This window comes from Uranotaenia lowii, chromosome 3 (genome assembly GCF_029784155.1).
Source record: "Uranotaenia lowii strain MFRU-FL chromosome 3, ASM2978415v1, whole genome shotgun sequence".
NCBI lineage: Eukaryota > Metazoa > Arthropoda > Insecta > Diptera > Culicidae > Uranotaenia > Uranotaenia lowii.
The window spans coordinates 176,164,776-176,170,775 of NC_073693.1; the positions used below are offsets into that span (position 1 = coordinate 176,164,776).

At 41.0% G+C, this 6,000-nt stretch overlaps 1 protein-coding gene across 2 annotated transcripts in view; it reads right to left on the bottom strand.

Annotated features, from left to right (window-relative positions):
• LOC129758585 (G protein alpha o subunit) overlaps positions 1-3,486 on the bottom strand; it is a 180,247-nt gene extending 176,761 nt beyond the window's left edge. Inside the window, exon 1 of one of the 2 annotated variants that reach the window (XM_055756126.1) lies at positions 3,124-3,486. The gene's annotated coding sequence lies outside the window, so the exon portion shown is untranslated. Of the gene's footprint in view, positions 1-3,111 lie in introns of both variants that reach the window. The other variant, XM_055756122.1, reaches the window with a different exon arrangement.
• Positions 3,487-6,000: the final 2,514 nt, after the last annotated feature.

Here is a 6,000-nt window from a genome sequence, read left to right on the forward strand (position 1 = left end):
CTCAACAAAAATCAAGATAAAAGAAATTGAAATAATTTTTTTTCATCAAAACTTATAAACGGAATTTAAATCGTATTTTAAGCTTTGAAAAAACCTTTCATGATTATTCTTGCAAAAGCTGCTTAAAAAATGTGTTTTGGTGGCTAAATATAATATAATAATAATTTTAACAACACAATTTATATTTTTTTTATTTGACAAATAAAGTGAAAATATCCGGGTATTTTTCAATGAAATCCGGGCAACCGGGCAGGGCCGAACTGTTCCCAAATATTGTATCAAATATCTAGGCAAACCCGAATAAAACCGGGCAAACCTTAATATAAGTGCATATTTGATCAAGTCATATAAATTTTCCTAACAATGCATTGTTGAGAAAAGTTAATGCATTTGAATTTGAAAAAAGCTTCGCGGGCCGCACAAAAGGGTCTCGCGGGCCACATGCGGCCCGCGGGCCGCGCGTTGCTCACCCCTGACTTAAAGCACTATGGAAATTTTTAGCACCAAATTTAAAATGAAAAAAGATTCAAATGCAACTCAAATTTGTTAAATCAGTCTACCCAACCCTGAACTGATCGGGTTTAAATATAAAGTGCGATTATTTGAAAATTTTACAACGTTAAACCCAAGTTTAAGTCATATTAAGTTAACATATACATTTTGCCAATAATATACGAAGAAGGGTTTGCTCATCGACTTTAGAATGAGATCAAAAGAAATGCAATATGTCATAAGATGACTGAGATATGGCCAAACAAATTAGCTTTTTTTGAGGGGGTCCCAAACTTATAGCAGGCAGCGTATATGGTCAGCAAATTCGAATTCAACGCTGTAAGTATCTTAAAAATTTGGTGCTATTCGGTCCAGGGAATTGCAAGTTACTGCTGTTTTAGTTCGACGGACCGACTTTTTTTCAATTTTAATCTATTAAGTGATTAATAAATTCTTTTACGGACCAAACCCCCCACGGAGTAGAAAAATTTGAGAATTCGAAAGTACACCTACTAGGAAAAGGTCTTAGTTTTTGTATAAAATCCAGCGTTTGCGAGTACTACGTAACGGTTTATTGCCGCTTGGGGGGGGGGGGGGGGGGGTGATCACCCCGATCACCCCCCCCCCCCTCCCCCCCATAGGACCGCGCCTGGATCAAGGTCGATGTGAGTAGTCTATCCTGCTAGAGTAAGGTTGTCAGAATTTTTTCAGCACGAATCCGGGCCGGATAAACCTGGTAATTTTTAATAAAAACCTGGCAAAATCCGGGCATTTGATTTCAAAAGTGACAACCATTTAATCCGGCAATATCCGGGCAAATTTTCTTAAAACTCAGAAACTACTTGGCAAAAATCAAGAAAACAAATTGAAAAAAAGTTTTTTTTTCATCAAAACTTATCGACAGGTTTTAAATCGTATTTAGGCTTCTAAAAACACCTTTCATGATTATTTTTATAAAACTTGCTCAATAAATTTCGTATTGGAGGCGTTCGTTGTTTTTTTTTTTGTTTGATTTGTCAATTAAAGTGAGTAAATCCGGGCAAATTCGGGCATTTTTCAATGATATTCTGGCATTTTTGAATGAAATCCGGGCAACCGGACCGGGACGGATAGTTCCCAAATTTTGTATGAAATATCCGGGTAAACCCGGATAAAACCGTGCAATCTGGCAACCTTATGCTAGAGGCTAAGTTATATAGTTTGTTTTTGCTTTGCAGATCTCGAATGCTTAACTTGAATGCTTATTCACAATTAATAGAAATTTAAGATACATGATCGTCTACCATTAACAATAAATGACCCCAGAAAAACGATGAAATATCTCAGCATATTGATTATCTGAAGGATGTCAGAACCTTAGGTTTTATCTTGCAATGTTGGATTACTCTAAAGTAAATTGAATAACCTTTTCAATAATAATTGTATTTGAAAATAGTGAACTATTTTAAAATGAAAAGAATATGATGATAGTTTATTTTTAGAACTGTAAAAAAAAAAAAATCTCAAATTGAATTTACCAGTTAAATCAATCAGGTCTATCGCCCGAACAATGACTGTTCAATGCCCCTCCAGCATCAGTGCCCTGGAACAAGAAGCAACAGTTATTGGCACATTGTGCGAGTGTGTGAACAAAATATTAAATCCAATATTCAAATAATGCGCCCTTCCCCCCCTAAAGTAGAGAGCGTTGTATTAGAAGCAATAACAACAACAACAATATCATCAACGAGAGTCCCCCAAACCGAGCGATTTCCATCCAACAACGGAACAGAACAGAAATCCGGTCGGTCATGTGTCTGCGTATACATAAACGGGAGATGCCCTATTATTGGATCCGTCGACTCTCGAACTTTGTGAAGCCGCAGATATTTTCAACCCACTTCAACCCAGCACTATATGTAAGTAGTAAGTAGGTAGGTATACATTTAGTTGTGGAGCACATCACCATGAAAATCCGAGATAGGTGCACGCTTTTCCCACGGCAATTAGACAGAACAGACACACAATTGATTGGATTATTCTCACGAATCGAATAAATTGCCCCGTTTAAACACCTGCGAACAAAATGCATTTCGCGATTGCACTCGTTGGGCGTTCCACTCGGAGAAGGTTGTGCTGATTCTCGTTATTAGCCGCCAACGGATGGATGAATGGTAGAAACCTCGAAATTATCAGTGTTATCAATACGTAGCAGTATTGGCGAAAAATAAGACATTCTACTTTAGGTTCAACTGCTGCTGGCTCTGTAGCCGTCAGTCAAACCGGATGCTGCATTGATTGTGGGAGAGATGTCCTATCTGGCACTACTACCACTAACACGAGTTTTGTTCGCACCGAAGACCACCACCCCCATCGATCGGATGGATGTTCCATTCAAAATCTTGCCAGCTTCCTGACGATTTCACACAACACACTCCCTGCGCACACCCACAACTCAACACACAACCAACTTCCCGCTAATCCAAATAGACACTGTTTAGTTTGCGCGTTCTACTTAATATTTCATCTCCAATCTAAACATTCGGTACTATTCTTGTGGCTGTTGGAAAACAAGGGAAAATCACTCCACAAGAATGAGACAATTTTTCACATATTTTTCCCGTGTATTCAACGACTGACCGACACACTCACACCATCAGCAGCAATTTTCCATCCGCCCAAAAAGCAGGGAGCCAGCACAAGTAACACACAGGTACAAGGGAAGCAAAAAAAAGATGGGACTCTTCGCCCAATCCGAGAAAAACACTTTTCCAACACCGAGATGGTCTAAGGCAGCACCAGGAGTCCAGGCGAAGCGTTTCCCGATTTTTGCATTAAACTATTCTAACCGATCGATCGAACCGAAATCTATCAACAGTTCCGATTTCATTGATCAATTGTTGCAGGATTTTCCGCACAATCCGACCGACTTTGGCAAAAATTATTAGTTTTAACACACAAATCGCGCCCGCACTGCTGCTCCTCCTAATTTTCTCTGCTGCTTCGCTTTTGATTCTGCTGCTGCTGGAAAATTCGCCCCTCTCGATTTGACTTTTTCTTCTTCCTTCAATCAAACGCACTCACACACCAGTCCAGGCAGGAACACATCACGTATCTGACCGTAAGCTGTGTGCGTTTTTTCGCCCGCTGCCTCACCAAATCTCTCTGTTTTTGTCAGACCGTCCATCAAGTACGTAACAAAATAAATGGGTGTTTCGAGACTTCAAGAGATCTACCACCCCACCAATCAAAACTCACCCTCCCTTACAGTATGAATATGGGAGGAAAACGAAGGGTCGTCCGTTGTTACGTAGTCCGTGCTTGCGCTCTAGTCGGTCTTCGATGACGATGGGGTCCGATTAATGACAGTGTTGAATGCGATCTGCCAGCCGGTTATGCTATACGTATAGGCGAACGCACTCTACTGATTGGTTTGCGAGTGGATCCCAACTCGTGGAAACGAAACAAATTTAACAACTAGGCATAAGAAATTAACAAAAATACATTCGATGAACATAAGTCATGAAAAATGGTGGTGGTAGCCTCCTGAAGAGAAAAGGGCTTTTTGGACTTAAAAAAAAAGCAGCGTATTCGAAAAATATGCAACACTTTGTTTTGTGAATAACTATTGAATGCATGGATGGAAATTTATGAAATTTTCAGTGAAGCTACCTAGTAATGCAATGTATACGTGGTGACAATCTGTTAAGTTATTTTTGAGATAGCGTCCAAAAATGAAGTTCATTGACAAATTTGTTTGGGTAGGATCAAGAAAAATCCAGGAATGTCACATTGGGAAACCAAAAAAAAAAGCTGGAAAACAACTATTTGAGAAAAGTCCACATGATAAATTGTTTAAAAAGTCCTAAAGGATCCAAAAGTGAGCTAAAATTTGAATAACAGTGAAGATGGTAGGGCTTCAATGTATAATAGAAACATTTCTCGTATCCAAATATCCTCACAGGCCAAATATGGTTCCATTTGCTCGATCTGCTCTCCGCTTAAACTGAAAATTGCAAGGGAGACCTTTCCTCCCTCTTTTCTTCCACTCCTTTGAAGGAGTGAGGGATATCAAATATTCATAGAAGCATTTCTCGTACCCAAATATCGTTCTATGCCAAATTTGGTTCAATTGGCTGTTGTAGTTCTCGAGTTGTGCAATAAAAATTGTATGAAACTTCCCCCCTCTTTCCTTTGTCCCCACTGGAAGAAGAAAGGGGTCTCAAACAATAAGAACATATCACATTCAAAATACCCGCCCATGCCAAATCAGGTTCCATTTGCTTAATTAGTTTTTGAGTTATGTAAAAAAATCCTCCTCCCTTTATATCTACCTACCGCAAAGAGGGAGGGGTCTCAAATAATTATAAAAATATTTTTCACTATATGCTAGTTTAATGGCATTGCGGTAAGCGTTATAATAAAAATTCTTGATAGAAGAATTACAGATAGGAAAGAAATGACGGATAGATAAAGCAGATGCTTACCTACCTACCTAAGGGTCCGGCGCCGATTGACCGACGCATAGGGCTGAGATAAAAGATCCCCACTGCTGGCGATCCGGAGCCAGCGTCTTCACTTGCTGCCAGCTAAGGTTCTCGTCAACTGTGCGGATTTCAGCGGCTAGACTACGCCGCCACGAGCTTCTGGGCCTGCCTCTCTTCGATGCACATCTGGATTCCAGTCAAGCGCCTCTCTGCAAATCTCATTTTCATCTCTTCGCAGCGTGTGCCCAATCCATCTCCACTTACGTTCCCGAATCTCGATTTCTAGCGCCTTTTGATGACACCGGCGATGAAGTTCAACGTTTGAGATCCAGTTGCCTGGCCACCAAGCGCGGATGATGTTCCGCAGGCAGCGATTCACAAAAACTTGCAGTTTTTGCGTCGTCACCGCATATGTGCACCAAGTTTCCCACTCGTACAGCAATACGGATTTGACGTTTGAGTTGAAGATTCGGTTCTTAGTTTGTAGAGAGATCTGGCGTGAGCGCCAGATGTTTCGGAGACTCGCAAACGCAAATCGGGCTTTTCTGATCCGGGTTTCGATGTCCTTCTTGTTACCACCATCAGGCGTAATCTGGCTACAAAGATACTGGAAGCACTCCACTGTCTCAACCTGTTGTCCAGCTACCACGAAATTGGAACGATTTTCTGTGTTGATTTCCATCGACTTGATCTTTCCGACATTGATTTTGAGACCTGCTGCCTTGGAGCTTTCGGTGAGGTCGTCGAGTTTGCTCTGTATGTCTTGTTGTGTTTGGACGAGCAGAACAATATCGTCTGCCAGGTCAAGGTCGTTCAGTTGCTCAATTGCTGAAGGATTCCACGGCAATCCTCGGTTTGGTCTACAGTCAATCGATCCAGTCAAGATCTCATCCATTACGATGAGAAAAAGCAGCGGTAACAAAATACATCCTTGTCTCACTCCAGCAGTTACCGGGATTGGTTCGGACAAGACACCGTCGTGCAAGACCTTGCACGAAAATGCCTCGTACTGTGCTTCGATGAGATGGACTAGTTTCTCTGG